Here is a 17,874-nt window from a genome sequence, read left to right on the forward strand (position 1 = left end):
AAAGGCTTCTTTTGTCCCCAAATTAGTGTCAATCACAACATAACTCAGCATGATGTTTGGGATGATTTGTGGGAAAATTCAAAATAGCAACAAATGTTAAGGGACTAGAAAGAACCAATGACCTTCAAACTATTTTTAAAATGTTGGTAAACATGGTCTCCTCCATATTCATCTTTCTCAATCCTGTACAGCTCTCTCTCTACCACCGAGACCTATCCCCTTCTGAGCTGAGGAGATTCCCGGTAGAGATGCAGAGAGAACATAGCCCATTGTTTCTGTTCAAAGCATTTGACAAAGGTTGAGAAGAAAGTGAAGGGCTTGAGGGAAATAATCTAACTAATGGGAAATAGGCCCTTTGAAGAAAAGAGAATTAAAGACTCAGTCTTTCCCAGGCTCACTAAAGGTGGGGGTGGGGGGTTAATAGAGAAATCTAATTGATCTTGTTTCAGTCTTCCTTCTGCACTGACAATGTGGCTTTGAACTTGTAACTTCATCCCTCTGAAGTTATGCATTTGTAAAATAACTCAAAATTAAGAAATGTAACAATAAATAGAGGGACTTGCAGTGCTTGGTAAAGCCAGTTAAATGCAGCCTAGGCCTAGGATGTATTTGACTCCTAAAACACCAATAGCACAAGGAATGTGAACATATGTGGAGGTATTTTATATACATTATCTCACTTAATCTCTCTATATTAATATCTGCTATTAAAATTTATTATTATTAATATATGAATTTCCTTAGTATTAGTATATCCTTTGTAAAGAGGAGAAAATGGAAATATCTTGATGAAGCAAACAAATAAGGAGAAATATGTAAAATGAAAATATGTAAAGAACTTTTCCTAATACAAAAGAAAAACACAAATACTCCAACAGAAAAATTGACAAAGAACAAGAAGTGAAAATTTCTTAAAGAAACAATATAAATGACCATGAGATAAACAGCTTAACTTTGTTCACAGTATTGAAAATTACTGGCTACCTTCTCATTTGTCAAAACTTAAAAAGAATGTTAATACTTAGTGGTAGCAGGCACCTGGGAGAAGAGGGTCTCCCCTATCCTCTGAATGCACGCGAAGCCCTCTGTGGAACATTATGAGGGCAGATACCAAATGCCTTGAATGAACCTCTCTCTGATATAGCATTTTGTTTTAAAGAATTTGTCCCAAGTAAGCAAAAATGTATGCATAAAATTTGTATTGTACAACATTGAAAATAACACTAATATTCAGAGAGAAGGAGTTTGTTAAATTCTTGTGACATCCATCCAGTGGAAATACTGGCCATATAATTCTTGACATGGAAAGTCATTCAGATTATGTGGTTAAGTGTTAAAAAAAAAAGTACTTTTCAAAAACTCATGTGAATTGTATGATCCTATGTCATTTATAAATAAATAATAAGACACAAAGGAAGTGATCTTTAAAGTCATGGATACATTGCACATATTCATGGAAGGCCTCTGTGGCTTTCAGGTTTATTTTGGCTGATCTACAATTTATGGTTTTGTTACCACAAATAGGTATTACTTGGGCAAAACCAAAAGTAAATGCAATTATATATAAAAGGAAGTTATTGTCCAAAAATCCTATATTTCATTTCATGGTAATTGGTTCCCTGACCTTGGAGAGCCCCTTGGTTCCTCCTCCTTCCTCTATTTCTTTCAGAATCCAAATGAAAATCATGCTCTTTGGATCTAACTGCCTAAAAATCTCCTGCATTCCCTTCCACCATCACACTTCCTATCTCGGGTGTGATTTTGTCATCTCTCTTCCAGGTTTACAAAAATCCTCCTTCCTGGCTCTTTAGCCTTTATCTCTACCCTTCAATCCATTTTAGACATTTTTTCCCACAAATGTCAATCAAATCAGTTTTTATGTAAACCCTGAACCAACTGATGAAGGCCCTCACTCTTTCATCTCGAGGACAGTCCCATCATAGATCTGTCTGAGGCCTCCCTCTCTATCAGCAACAATGAGCCAGTGAATTCCAAATCAGCCAGTGCATAGTTTGGGGCTGTCTCTTTCTTCTACTCTACCTCATTTGTGGGACTTGGGAACTTCAGTCACTTGAACAATTTAATTTCTCTATGCCTCTGTTTCTTCAGGTGTAACAGTAGTAGTACCGGCCTTACACATTTCTTGTTGGTCTTTCGTATTCATTGAAATAATACAAGCAAAGCAACAATGCTTACATTCAGTAAATGATAGGATAATGTCCCAAATCCTTCCATTATCTCAACCATTAAGGAGCTAATTATACTTCTCATAGGTGTGGTGGGCCCAATGCGTGCTTTGGTACTTGGTAAATATTACCTCCCTTTCCTGCCTTTCATTTAGCTTCTGCCTTTGCATATGTTTTCCTGCCTCCAAGTGAACCTCCAATAATCTCTCAAGATTCTCAGTTATTTCTTAATTCTCATCAGACAGACTGTGCTGCCTTCTCTCCCAGGTCCCCAGAGCACATGTCCCTTACCTCTGCTCGGGTACATATCACACTGAGTGTAACATACACCCGTCTTTTTCTCTCAGTAGGCAACATGTGCTTGTACGTTCAGAGTCTTCCAATTATTTGTTGCAGCCACTGTCCATCCCATTGCCTGAGCCAGTGGTCACTCAATCAAGGGAGGGCAAGAGAACATAAGCTCTGTGGGAAGGTGGCATGTGGGTTTGGCGGGAGGGAGTACTAAAGTCCAAAGGAGTAATAACAGGGTGAATTGAAAGGACATTAGTCTTGGAGTCTGGACAACTGAGTTGCAGTCTTGGCTCTTCCACTAACAGGCTCCAGGGTCACTGGAAAGTGACTTTATTTTCTCTTCCTACAACATACAGAAATTATGATGTCTGTGATCTTTCCAAAGCTAATATTTGATGTTTCCATAAATAGAATAACACTGAAAAATAACTTAAAGAAACTTTTCCTATGAGTAGTTCAGATTCTAGCTACAGATTTTATAATTTCTTTAAAAACTAATATTACACGAGAAGGAAATGATTTCACATTTTATTATCCTCTAAAACCTTTTGAATAATCAAGAGTTTACAACACTGGGGAATAGTGTTTTGGATAAAAATATCCAAAAGTACACTTGGAAATGTATTGTGAAATTCTTAATGATAATGAAAAACAGACTTTAGGGGGAACTATTTAAAGACATTGCACAATTCTAGTGGGAGAGGTGTGATCAACTTCCTTGATTCCCAAGGGGAAAAATTCCTCATCCAAAACTAAGCAAAAGTTGAAAAGAGGAAATAAATCCGTGGTCTGAACAAATTTCACAAGTCTTGGGAAAGGGCTATGATATATTTTTTAAAAGAGATGTTTCTTTCCTGGAAATGTACCAAACCTTAATTTTTAATTGCTCTTTTTGTTGTTAAAATAAGTACTCACTCTTTTCAGAGACACACTGGCAACTATCAGCTACTATTACTGGAAGAGTGATTCCTGACGTTATATTGTGCTAAGGTTGGGTCCTTCTTGAGCTGACAAGCAATTCTTTGATCAAAGTAGATTAAAACACCAGTCAGTCTGGAATTTGTAAAATACAAAGGAGTCTCTAGTCTCTCTAGTCTCTCTGGCCCAATAAATATCAACTTCTTAGGTGACTAATTTAGTTAATATTAACAACATGGATTATACAGGGACTTTCACTTTACAATATTCTTTCTTATATATAATCTAAGATTAATTTTTTAAAACCCCCATCAATATTAAAAGGTTTTATTCCTTTCATCTTTAAAGGCTAATGAATGATTATTTATAGAGTATGATCTTAGGGCCGCTGCATGAGCTGCACTTGGTCATGTGCTACACAAACTCAAGGGTGTCTATTCATGTAGATGACCATGGCAGCCTGTGGAGTTGTGCAATTCCAAAGCCCTTGGTTCTGCTGTATCTAGGTTGGGCACCTGGCGAGTATGTAGCCCCCAGATGAAGGCCCACAATGTCATGCTTCTTTTCAACTTCATGAATTTGATCTGAAGAAGGAATCTATTTCCTACAACCAGTTGTGCTAGGATTTTGAACAAAGGAATCGATTGCCCTAGAAGAGAATGAGTTTCTCCCATGCGGGGCCAGTGTTTTCACAAATACAGGACAAAGGCCTACACATGTATATAGGGACTTTTTATTAGGCTGCCATAATCCTTGCCATTTTCATCAATTAATTAGATGAGGCGACTTTCAACTGCACTGAAATCTGCACATCAGAACATGTGTGGAGTGTATTAGCACCCTGCAGCTCTCCCTGTAATTGTTTAGCTCATTTGGCTGAAGTACAAACTATTTGGACAAAATTGTAAATTTGAACCCTGTGTGGTGCCATAACAACAAATGGTACCCTGACGGCAGGATGCCTTGCTGCAAATATAAACACCTGCTCAGACTCGCCAGGAGATTAGTGATGGATCAGGACAAGTCTATAAAAAAAAAAAAAAAAAATCCTCAAAGGACTGTGTACAAAAGTGGGTGTGTCAGCAAAGAAATCACGTTAAGAATTAATATACGTCTATGCATGTATACACATTCATATTTACATGTAGATTCACATGTAAATACAGCTTGACAGCTGGGTATAGAATATTAAGGTGAAGGCTATTATATTGAAAAGTATTCTTTTTTTTAGTTTTTTAGGTGGACACAATACCTATATTTTATTTTTATGTGGTGCTAAGGATTGAACCCAGTGCCTCATGCATGCTAGGTGAGCACTCTACCACTGAGGCACAACCCCACCCCTATATTCTTAATTGTCTAAGTTTAGATCATCCTGAGTTTTTAAAATCAAAACTTAGTGGGCATGCACTTTTAGGAAAGTCTTTTGAAGATGTTTAAAAATCATCTTTGAACTTATTTTTCCTTTATTTTGTAACTCAAGCTCATATAAAGGGGAGAATGAAATATACCATAAGCTAAACTTGCTGGGTTTAGCTTTTATTAAAATAATAGTTTATTAAATCTTAACTATCAAAAGAATAGTTAAACCAAATTGGCTTAACTATTCATTTAAGTTGATTTCATTTTTAAAAATATTTTTTATAAACTTCATATAAACATCTTGTTTCCTTAAGTCTTTTATATAAAATATTTTTCTTAGGCCAAATAATATTAACTCTGTCAACTCATGAGGTTATCGTAGTCCAACTATTTTACATTCCCATTATTAGGATTGAAAATATGACTTATTGTACTTTTTACCACTTGGCATTAACACTTTCAAAAATTACCACTTAATCATTGTGAAGGCCTGTGAACTTCAGTGAAACAGAATTTCAACTTGAAATTAGGTAACCCATCCTTGGGACACATGCACACGTAGACCCCAAAGAAATCTATTTGCTTAAAGAATTAAAGCGATTTCTGGGAGAAAATTCCAACTATGACAGGGATAGTATTCAAAATATTACAACCAAGAATGGCACAATTGCTGATTAATGAGAACAAAAGTTGCTATAGCAGCAAAACACATTTTGCATGCTGACTTATTTACCATGTTACCTGTATAGGTACTGGATTGTGGGATAAGTCAGGGGGCCAACAAAAAGGGTCAGTTTAGTAAAGGGGTATTCATGGGACTTGGAGCAGCAGTGATTTCTGAACCAGTACCTAAGCATTTCAATATCTTGAAAACCTTTACAACTGTACTAATATATACCTGTTGAATGTTTATTTGTCCTCAATAAAAGAAGAATTGGTGTAGGTCCGACATAAAGACATGTGACCTTAACAGCCAGAGAGGAAAAAAAAAATTCTGAGCAGAGTCTTATTTTTGTTGTCTAATTTGTTTACCATTGGATCCTATAAAGAGTGGTAAGTTATGAATAAAATCTCAAGCCATAATTACCTCTGATGTTGTCATTCCCTCACCTCAATCTCTCAATCAATAAGAGGGATTTGGAAATGTGGACTGTATCAATTGCTATTCTCCATTTCCATTCTTGCTACCTTAATTTAGAACCTTATTATTTTATGTTTACTTGATTTTTTAACTTTCATACATGCATCTGTTCTTCTCTGTTGCTTCACAGTCAGTGATTTCTAGCCACAGGTGCCAGTTATTATTCTTATCACACTGCTTTTATCACCCTCAAAAGTCTTTAATGACTCACCACTGCCAATTAACTAAAGACTATCTTTGTAGTGTGGAAATCAAATCCCAATGGGAGCTAATTTTTACACCTTATGTTTTCTTGCTTTGAATCCCATTATATCCATAAAATGTAGTCTACTTTCCCATCTAGACAAGCTTTTTCCAGTCCCCATACTGGCCTGTACTTCTCATCCTTCACAATAGTCTCCTCCATCTCTAACCCCAAATCCTATCAATGAAACCCAGTTAAAATCCCACCATCTCCAGAACTAAAGGTAATCATTTTTGAATACCTATACCTTTCTATTATATACATTATTTTTAATTTTCATTCAAGTCTCAGTTGTTTAGAACCAGATTAATCATAATTTTTGGCTCAAGATGTACATTCTGGCTTCTTTATAATTTAACTCTATTTCATAATAAGATACTACTTAGATGCAAGTACTGTGCAATAATCAGATCTGCCAAAGTACCTAAAAGATAATTAACAAATAGTTGAAAGAATCAATAGACAGATTTAAATGATTTCTTTCTATAGTTTCCATAAGACCCAACTCAGAACGATCTGATTTGCCTGAGTGGTCTGTTCTACTGCCCCTTGGTATTTTAGTCATCCGTTTTTTTCTCCTTTCATATTTCACATTAAATATCTGAAGCATTCTCTGAATAGTATGTGTGTAAATAAAATCACAAGTCTTTTACTTTGGAAACTGCAAAGCTTTCAACACATTAAATTTCACCATGTCACCAACTTTCTCCCATTTCATCCATTAAAATAGGGTGTGGTACAAAAGACAGAGTGCAGGAGTGAGAATTCTGCAAATGGTTACAGGCTGTGACACTGTCTGACCATCTCTAAGTTATGTAACTAATTGGAGAATTGGTTTTTCCATCCCTACTACATGGATGATCATGGGTGTATCCCAGAATTCTATGACCCTTAGTAAAGATGAAAAGGATACAACTGGTAATAGGATAATGAGGACAAAACCAAGAATAAGACAAAGCTCCATCTGTGCTCCATTCCAGTTGTAGTCTTAAACAGACAATTAAACAGGAAAGTACCATGTTCTATGACAACACAGGAGAGAGAAATAATCTAGACTTGAGAAAATGGTGGAGTGGTCAGTAAGCTTTGTTAGTCAATGTACTTCCAAAGGTGAGATCAGACAACAAACAGGTGTGAGGGGCGGTGAAGGAGCTGGGTGATGGCATTCCAGATAGAGGAATGAACATTTGATGGGGTGTAAATTGCCAGCCTGGTAGGCTTGAAAAAATGAGAACTCATTGTGAAAAAAAATTTTTTGATAGTACTGGGGATCAAACTCAGGGCTTTGTCCATGCTAGGCAAGGGCTCTGTCACTAAGCTATGTCCTTAACCGTGAGGGTTCCCACTGGCTGGAGAACAGAGGGGTGAGGTAAGTGAGTGCCAGAAATATCAAGACTGGGTAAGCCACATCCAAATGCTAGGAGTTTATCTTAGAAACAGTGGGGAAAATGACAATGTTGTAAGTTAGGGAGTGTAACAAGATCACTTTGGATGCCTTCTGATAATGATTTTGGAGGACAATAACATTTCATTCTCAAACACATGGCATGAGTCACTCACTCCCACATATTCCCATATATAAGGATGATCAAAGAATAACTTTAACATGATGAATTATTTTTATTTAATTGATTTTGTTTTTTTCCAAAATTATTTCTAAAACATTTATTCTTGGTTCATAATCATTATTTTTCCCCATCTCACTTTGTTTGATTGATTTTTTTTTTTTTTTTTTTGAGATAGGGTCTCACTAAGTTGCATAGGCCCTTGCTAAGGTGCTCATGCTGGCTTTGAATTTGTGATTCTCCTGCCTCAGCCTCTCCAGCCACTGGGATTACAGGTGTGCACCACTATGCCAGACTTCACTCTGATTTCAACAGAAATAAAACTCATTGTCAAGCCTAAGATAAGGAAAAAATTAACATCATTATACTTCTACAAAGTGTCCCCAATTAAATGAACACATAAAGAACATTAATTGTTAGATTGATAAAACCAAAATGTAAAAATCTTTCCAAAGAGAGGAAATAATACACACAAGCATTTGTAACTGGGAATATAGAGTAGATCTACTTTTCCTTAATCCTCCTAATAAGTAAAACTAGAAATCTTGGACATTATATATAAAATAAACACAGAATGAATGAAATGTAAAGATAAAAAGAGAGACCAGATAGATAACTTGAGATTCAAAAAGCAACATGATAGTAAGTTCCTTGGCTTTCTTTTTTTCTCAAATATCTCACAACTGGAGTGAAGAAGATAGAAATCCCAAAACATCAATGAGCATTGGCAAGACCCAAACAAAGCAGCCTCCCTAACCCTCCCCGCCCACACACAAAAATGCTCTCTCTACTCAAAGCAAGAGGAAAAGAACAACCCAGCAGGATAAGGCAATGTTAGACAACAACATTCCACTCCCCTAATCTAGCCAAATACCACAGAATAAACTGTGGCCCAAACATAGTCATACCAGCTGAAGCCAAGTGGGGAACCTAGATTTCCACTCTTGCAAGGCGCTAGTGAGGTGCTCCAACAGATATTCCAGAGTGGTAACAGAAAAGGCAAAGTAGTGAGATGGGTTTTTCACACCAATGGAGCCTGCAGGGTTGAGGGTTGAAAATTGAGCCTCACTTTCACCATTTACGAGAAGTTAGAAAAGGCCCTTCTCCCTGCTCACTGGGGTGGTGACCAAGGAAGATTAGTGGAGAATCAGGACATTCACCAATACCAAGTAGTAAAGAGGTCCCTGTGGTGTTAGCGGAGGTCACATGAGGAGCGATTATAAGGGACTCATACCCCTCCCAGCCAGGATGATATAAGAGGAGCCTTGATGGGCAGCAAGAACTTCCATCTACAGCAGGAACGACCCTGCTACCCTTACCCCAGTGTCAACAGAGGCAAAATCAGGAGCCTGGTTTTTATCTCCACATGGCAAGAACAAAGCAGTGCTCTGCAACCCCCTTCCTTTGCTGGAATGGTGTCCGAGAAAGCCAGCCAAGACAGAAGGATTAAATGTGATTCAGAGTTACCAAACATAATGTGAAATGTCCAGGTTTTAGTTGGAAATACTAGTTCATAACATGAACCAAAAGATCCTCAGTGGGATGAAAAAAACCATCAGTAGAGGACAACACAGAAACGCTAGAGATGTTAGAACTATCTGACAAAAAGTATTTCGAGGTGTGGGTACAAAAAATAGAAGAGTATAAAGAAAAGAAATTTGAGAAATGAATATAGATAAACTATCAAATAAAAATAATCATTGGGTGGGTGCAGCAGCAGAATGGAGAGATGGGGGAAAGTTAATAAACTGAAAGAGTGATAGGAATTAAACCAGAGACTCTGTGTCTAATAGAAGAAAAAGTAGGTGCTAATCTTCATCACGTGGGGTTAGACCCCAACTTCCTTAATAAAACACTTATAGCATAAGAATTAAAACCAAGAATCAACAATGGGATGGATGCAAACTAAAAAGTTTTTTCTCAGCAAAAGAAATAAACTGTGAGGTGAACAGAGAGCCTACATCCTGGGAGCAAATTTTACCCCTCATACATCAGACAGAGCACTAATCTCTAGGGTGCATAAAGAACTCAACAAGCTAAGCACCAAAAAAAAAAAAAAAAAACTAACTAAATAATCCAATCAATAAGTGGGCCAAGGACCTAAACAGACACTTCTCAGAAGAGGTTATACAATCAATCAAGAAATATATGAAAAAAAATGCTTATCATCTCTAGCAATCAGAGAAATGCAAATAAAAACTACTCTAAGACACTATCTCACTCCAGTCAGAATGGCAGCTATTATGAAGACAAGCAACAACAAGTGTTGGCGAGGATGTGGTGAAAAAGTTACACTCATACATTGTTGGTGGGACTGCAAATTGGTGCAGCCAATTTGGAAAGCAGTATGGAGATTCCTTGGAAATCTGGGAATGGAACCACCATTTGACTCAGCTATCCATCTCCCCAGACTATACTCAAAGGACTTAAAAACTGCATACTACAGGGACACATCCACATCAATGTTTATAGCAGCACAATTCACATTGGCTACACTGTGGAGTCAACCTAGATGTCCTTCAGTGGATAAATGGATAAAAAAAAATGTGGCATTTATACACAACAGAATATTACTCAGCACTAAAAAAAGAACAAAATCATGGCATTTGCAGGTAAATGGATGGCGTTAGAGAAGATTATGCTAAGTGAAGTTAGCCAATCCCCTCAAAACAAATGCTGAATGTTTTCTCTGATATAAGGGGGTTGACTCAAAGTGGGGTATGGAGGGAGAGTATGGGAAGAAGATTATTTCTAGATAGGGAAGAGGGGTGGGAGGGAAAAGGAGGGAGAAGGAGAATAGCAAGGATGGTGGAATGTAATGGTTATCATTATACAAAATACATGTATGAAGATTTGAATTTGGTGCCAACATACCTCATATACAAACAGAGATATGAAAAATTGTGGTATATATGGTATTTAATAATTGTAATGCAAAAAAAGTACATGTATGATGGCATAATTTGGCATGAACATACTTTATATATAGAGTTACGAAAAATTGTGCTGTATATGGGTAATAATGAGTGTAATGCATTCCACTATTGTCATGTATGTAAGAAATAAATTTAAAAAAAAAGAAGTTATCCAATCTGAAAAATATAGGGAGAAAAGGGCAAAAAGCAAAACCAAAAGAGAGCTTCAGGAACATAAGACAATACAACATAGGTTCTAAATTCATGACATCAGAGTTTAGGAAGGAGAGAAGAAAGAGGGTTGAGCTGAAAAAGTACCTGAAAAAAATAGCAAGTGGAATTGTCCCAATACTGGTAAAAGATATAAGCCCCTAAATTCAAGTAGCTTAGTGAACCCCGAAATAAGTTAATACTAAAAAAACCCTGCCAAGACACACTACCCTTAGACTTTTGAAAACACAAGAAAAAGAAAAAATCTGGAGAAGAATGCTACCTCAATTATAGCTGAAAATAATTAGAAAGAGCAAATTTCTCGTCAGAAACGATGGTGGCCAGAAGAAAATGATGATGTGTTGAAAGAAAAAACTGTCCACATGGAATCATCTACTTAGTGACATCATCCATCAGGAAAGAAGGGGAAATGAAGACACCATCAAATGAAAAAAAATGGAGAATTTGCCACTAGCAGATATGCCCTAGAAAAGTTGTTTGAGGGTTCGCTAAACAAAAACAAAACAAACAAAAAAATTTAAAATAAGGAACTTCAGAACATCAAAAAGGAAGGAAAAACATGGTAAGTAATATGATGAGTAAATACAATATATTTTCCTCTTCTTCTGTGCTTCCTCTTACGTTTGATGGTTGGTGTGAAAACTATAACATTGATGAGGTTCTATATGTTTGTAGACAAAATATTTAAGACAGTTATATTACAAATGCAAAAGAGTAAAGAAAGATAAGAATTTTTTATTTTTATTTTTTTGTGGTGCTGGGGATTGAACCTAGGGCCTGTGCATGCAAGGTAAGCACTGTACCAACTAAGCCATGTCTCCAGCCCCAAGAGAGAAGATTTCTATGCTTGACTTGAACTATAAAATGATACCACCAATAGAATGTGAAGAATATATATAATGTAATAGCTAAAGTTATCAATTAAAAAAACTAAACAAAGATACATGAAATTAAATAAATTAAGATAAATTAAAATGAAATTGTGAAAAATATTCAAGTCACCCACAGGAAGGCAGAAAAAGTAAGCAAAGAGACAAAAATCAGAACAGATAGAAAACTTAAACCCTAACATATCAATAATTATATTAAATGTAAATAGCAAAAATACACCAATTAGAAGATATAGATTAGCAGAATGGATTAAAATATGTCCAACTATATGCTATTTATAAGAAATTTTCTCCAAATATAACAATATAGGCAGATTCAAACCAAAATAATAGACCATGCAAACATTCATTAAAAGAAAGTGGAAGTGGTTATATTAGTATCAGATAAAGTGGGTTAGGAGGAAAATTTATAGTACTAAATGCATTTTTTGGAAAAGGAAACACTTCAAATAAATAATCTAAGTTGAGTTGATTCTTGAAGTGTCAAGAATCTTGAGAAAGATCAGAAAAGAAAATTAAATTCATAATTTAAAAACTTCCAAGAAAAAAAGAGAAGAAAGAAAAAAGTCCAAGGCCCAGATATTTCACTGGAAAGTTTTAACAAATATTTACCAAACACTTGCCAGAAAGAATTAACATCACTTCTGCACCATTTCAAGAAACGGAAGAGGAGGGAACATGTCTCAGTTCATTTTATCAAGCTAGTATTACCTTGATAACTAAGGGAGATGGAGAAAGTACCAAAAATGAAAATAAAAGACAAAAAAACCTTCAGCTTAGTATCTTTCAGGAATATAGACACAAAATTCCTGATTAGCAAATAAAGTTTAACAGTATATGAAATGAATTATAAGTCATGAGCAAATGAGATTTATTCCAGGGATGCAAAGCTGGTTCAATATATGGACATCATTAAATGTAATCTATCACATAAATAGTCTAAAGAAGAAAATTCACAAGATCATGTCAATTGATACATAAAGAGTTCAGCAAATAAAATTCATCATACATTAACGATAAAACCCAGAAACAAATAGGAATTTTCTTCAGCTTGATCAGAAACAATTCCAAAACCATACAACTAACATTGTACTTAAGAATGAAAGACAAGGTAGTTCTTTACTCATCACAGTTCTGGGAGTTCTATCAGCACAATAGGGCAAGAGAATCAAGTAAAAGACATACATATTAGAAGTAAAATTTTATCTATTTGCAAATGACATAATTCCTTATAGAAAATTCCAAAGGATCTATTAAAAACAAAAAACCCTTCTGGAACTAATAGGTGACCTAAGCAAGATTACAGAATATAAGGAAAACAAGATCAATTGCATTTCTATACACTAACAATGAACTTGTAGAAATTAAAATTCAAAATTCATTTACTATTTATAATTGCTTACAACTAATGAAACATTTAGGTATAAATGTAACAAAACACACATGGAACTTACATTTTAAAAAACTACACAATGTTGACAAAAGAAATCAAAGATATAAACAAACATAATGCTCATGGGCTGTAAGTTTCAACAATAAAAATATCAATTCTCCTCAGACTAGTATACAGATATAAGCAATTCCAATGAGAATTACACCAGGATTTTTTGTAGATGTAGACTATTAGTCTAAATTTATAATGAAAAAAGATCTAGAATACCTAATATAATTTTAATAAGGAAAAATAAAATAGAAGAAATCAGTCCACCCAGTTTCAAGACTTATTATACAGCTACGCCAACCAAGACTTTGTGGTATTGACAGATCAATGGAACAGAAGGGGAACTCAGAAATAGACATGCACAAATACATCCAACTGATTTTTCAACAAAGGTACAATAGCAAGTCAGTGGAGGAATGATAGTCTTTTCAAGAAATAGTATAGAGAAATTGATTAACCAAATTGGTACAAAAATTAAACATGATTTACGTCTCACATCTTATAAAATAATTGATATTTAAGTATCATGGACTTAAATATAAATGTAAAACTATAATACTTGTAGAAATAAACATAGGATAAAAATCTTCAGAAACCAGGACTAGGTAAAGAGTTCTTAGACCTGACACCAAAAGCACAATCCATAGAAGGAAAAATTGAAGAAAAAAAAAAGGTACTTCATCAAATTAAAAACAAATTTTTGCTCTATAAATGACCATCTTGTGTGGGTGGTGATGGTGCGGGAGTACCAGGGATTGAACTCAAGGGCACTCAACCACTGAGCCACATCCCCGGCCCTATTTTGTATTTTATTTAGAGACAGGATCTCACTGAGTTACTTAGTGCCTTGCTTTTTCTGAGGCTGGCTTTAACTAGCAATCTTCCTGCCTCAGCCTCTCAAACCACTGGGATTACAGATGTGAGGCACTGTACCTGGCTATAAATGACCATCTTAAGAGAATAAATAAGATAAGCTACAGAATGAAAGAAAGTATTTGCAAACCACATATCTGACACATGATTAAAATCTATAATATATAAAGAGCTCTCATAAGTTTAAAAGAGCAAAGAAACTAATCAGACTATGGACAAAAAACATGAACAGACAGTTCAATAAAGAAGATATACAGATGGCAAATAAGCATATGAAAAAATGTTCAAAGTCATTGGTCAATGGGGACATGAAAATTAAAACCAAAATAGGATATCACAACACAACCCAACAAATTAGAAATTTAACCTAGTGACATAAAGACTTGTGTTCAAATAAAATCCTGTATGCAAATATTTATAGTAGCTTTATTCATAAAAGCACCAAACTGGAAACAACACACATGTCCTTCAACATGCAAATAAGTAAGATGTAAGATGTTTATATTATGAAATACTACTTAGCAATAAAATGAATAACTGATACATGTAACAACTTGGAAGAACTTCCAGAGAATTATGCCAAATTTAAAAAGTCAATCTCAAAATATTACATTCTGCATGATTTCATTTATATAGCATCCTTTAAATGACAACATTATAGAAACAGAACAAATTAGTGGTTGCAAGAGGTGAATGGGGGAAGTGGGTGGAGGAATCAGAGGAAAGTGTTTGTAGCTCTAAAAGAGCAACATAGGTGATCCTTGTGGTGGCAAGAGGGTTCTAGATCACTGGGTGCAGTGGCCCACGGCAGAGGCTTTGGAGGCTGAGGCAGGAGAATCTCAAGTTCATAACCAGCCTCAGCAATTTAGTGAGACTAGGAACAACTTAGTGAGACCCTGTTTCAAAAAATATAAAGGTCTAGGGATGTGTCTCAGAGGTTAAGCACCTTTGGGTTCAATCCTTGATACCAGGAAAAAAAAATTCTGGATCAATGTCAACATCTTAGTGTTGATAGCACACACTAATTTTGTAAGATGTTAACATTAAAAAAAAAACAGGAAAAGGATATAGGGGATTTCTCATATGATTTTTCAAAACTTCATGTGACTCTACAATTATCTTGAAAGAAAAAAGTATAATGAAAAAAAATTAAGTAATAGAAGACTGAAAAGCAAAATTTCTAGGTATATTCAGAAACAGCCAAGGTAGAACAACTACATTTTGGAGATTTGTGGATCTTGTCACTTCAGAGGAAAGCTAATCACTGCTTTATAGACACCTGGAAGTGGGGAAGAGAATATGATGAAAAGTACATTAAGTACTATGACAGGAAAGGGGCAATGCATGAATTGGCATTCTTATTCATATATCAGTTTCAATAAAATTTTACAGCTCCTTATGAGTGTCATACAATTCTCTTTCAAATTATTCATAGGAAATATATTTTTTTCCGGTTAGTATTAATGGAATTTGATAACATTTTTAAATACTAATATTTCTTCATAGAAAATTTTGATTTTTAAATTATTTATGTTGTTATCTTCTAAATCTGTTCTATTAATGCCTGGGGTTTTAGTTGTTTCCTTTGGATTTTCCAGGTGAACAATAATATAGCATATAATAATAAAATAACTTTATTTTTGTTTTAAATATCAAATAAGGACATAGAGTATTCTTGCTTAATTAATTCTCATGATTTTAGTGTTAAGTAGATCAAATATAATGTCTACTTTTTTCTTATAGCTTGTTCTATACAGTTCATGATTTATTTTCATATTACTGCTTCCATATTTTGACCAGATTTTAACTTCAAGTTTTAATGGAAACCCCCCAAATGTTATCATTGTAATAATGGTTGGCCTTGTGTATTTGTTAAATGATTGCTTAAATGGTAAAAAAAAAAAAAAAATCTACCATACCCTGGAAAACACTACCTGAAACCATCAATAAAAATATGCAAATAGCTTTAAGAGCACACACAGGCTTGTGTGCATGCGTGCACACACACACACACACACATGCACATAAGGTTTTTGGAGTAAATTTGGCAACAGTCTCAGTAACTGGGTAACATGAAAGAGAGAAATGTGTGATTAGGCACTTCCTACTGTTGAACTCGGCCTCCCAGATGGCTTACTTTGATACTAAGCCAGTGCTTCTCAGGGTCACTAGACTTGTTCACCTTTGCTTCTCCATACAAGGGATGGAAAATTCCCAGGAAATTGAGAACCAAGCAGAGTTTCCATATGCTGTGATCCTAGTATCTGATCATAAACTCACTTAATTTGTTCATTCACCAAAAATTTATTAATGCTTACTCCAGGTGTTGTGCAGCAGAGGACATAAAAATTAAAAGAGGCACAATACTGCTTTAAATGAATCCACAGAATGTTAAAGAAGAAAAACCTTCCCCAAATTATAATACTGTATAGTAAGTGTGCAGAGAGAAGATGTTTCAGAGAACCAAAATATCTAGATCTAACCGTATCTAGATGAGAAATCTACGGAGGAAGGAAGGAGAGTAAAGTCTCCTTTGGAGAAACAAGTTTGTCATAAATCTAAAAGAAGTGACAAGAACCACAGAGACAAGACATGGGATATTCTAAGCAAAGGGAAGAAAAATGTACAGGTATGGAAGTGTTGAAGCAGCCACAGCAGCTTGGGGTGGCTGGAGCGAAAGATGCTGCCATGATCACACCCCACCACTCATTCAGCCCTAGTAGAATCACATGGCTTTGATGTTTCTTCTCAAACTGTTTAAAAAGAGATACAGTACGGTTTTTTGATTGTTATTTTAATGCATTAATTTAATCTGTTAATATAGATTGGGGTTTTTTACTATTGACATTTGGAACTTGTTGGGGCTACATGGTGTATCATAGGATATCTCCACCATCCCTGGCTACTACCCACCAGATACCAGTAACTCTTACCAGCTGTGACAACCAAAATCAATTCTAGATATTGTTAAACATCCTGGGGGCAGCGGGGATAGCGGGGGTGGGGGGCATCCCTCCCTGTTAAGAACCACCACTGGGTTCTATGTTAATCAAGTGCTTACTGCATGCAGGTGATTTAATACACAAGATCTTATTTTCTTTTTTCCAATGATCCTACTATTATTGACTCTATTTTTTTTTAGATAAGGAAACTAAGGTCCAGAGAGATCAAAAAATTTTCCCAGGAATAAACACAGTGAGTGTCAGAACCAAGACTCGTGCCATTAACTTGTCAATAACTTATTTATGGACTCACAGTGGCATGAGGACTGAATCATGTATATCTCAGCATCACCAGCGCTCAGTGTACTACAAGGCACATCATGATTTCTCAGAACTTGCCGTTTGAACAATCATAGCCTGATTGCCTCTAGTGCGGGCTCTCATTTTTAAATTGTTAACATTGGCTACCATAGAAACTTGGCTAATCCTCTAATGTAGTGAATCAATTCCTCGTAGACCCCATGGAAACAAACAATGGAGATGTTAAGTTACGACTTAGAAGCAACTGTTTATGTTAAATGTAACCTGGAAAGAGCAGCAAAATGTTTCTGGATCATTTCTTTGATGGATCATGATTGCACAGTGAGTGCTTTGGATGGATTGTAAATAACTGAAAGAACTCCGGGGTCAGAGAGATCTGGGTCTGCAGGTTAACTCCGCCTCTTTATAGTTGAATGACATCAGGAAAACCTTGAATTCCTTAAAACTGATTACAGTTTTGCAAATACAGAATATAAGTAGGAAAAGACTTTGGCATGTGGATGTGCCATGGATCATTTTTAAGAGATTTAGTTTCCAGAACCTCCATCTTCATA

The 17,874-nt window shown here is 35.4% G+C and overlaps 1 protein-coding gene across 1 annotated transcript in view; it reads right to left on the reverse strand.

The window, feature by feature from the left end:
- Svep1 (sushi, von Willebrand factor type A, EGF and pentraxin domain containing 1) overlaps positions 1-17,874 on the reverse strand; it is a 173,585-nt gene that overhangs the window by 117,893 nt on the left and 37,818 nt on the right. The gene's annotated exons all lie outside the window — the stretch shown is intronic.

The sequence above is a fragment of the Marmota flaviventris genome, chromosome 13 (assembly GCF_047511675.1).
Source record: "Marmota flaviventris isolate mMarFla1 chromosome 13, mMarFla1.hap1, whole genome shotgun sequence".
NCBI classification, from domain to species: Eukaryota; Metazoa; Chordata; class Mammalia; order Rodentia; family Sciuridae; genus Marmota; species Marmota flaviventris.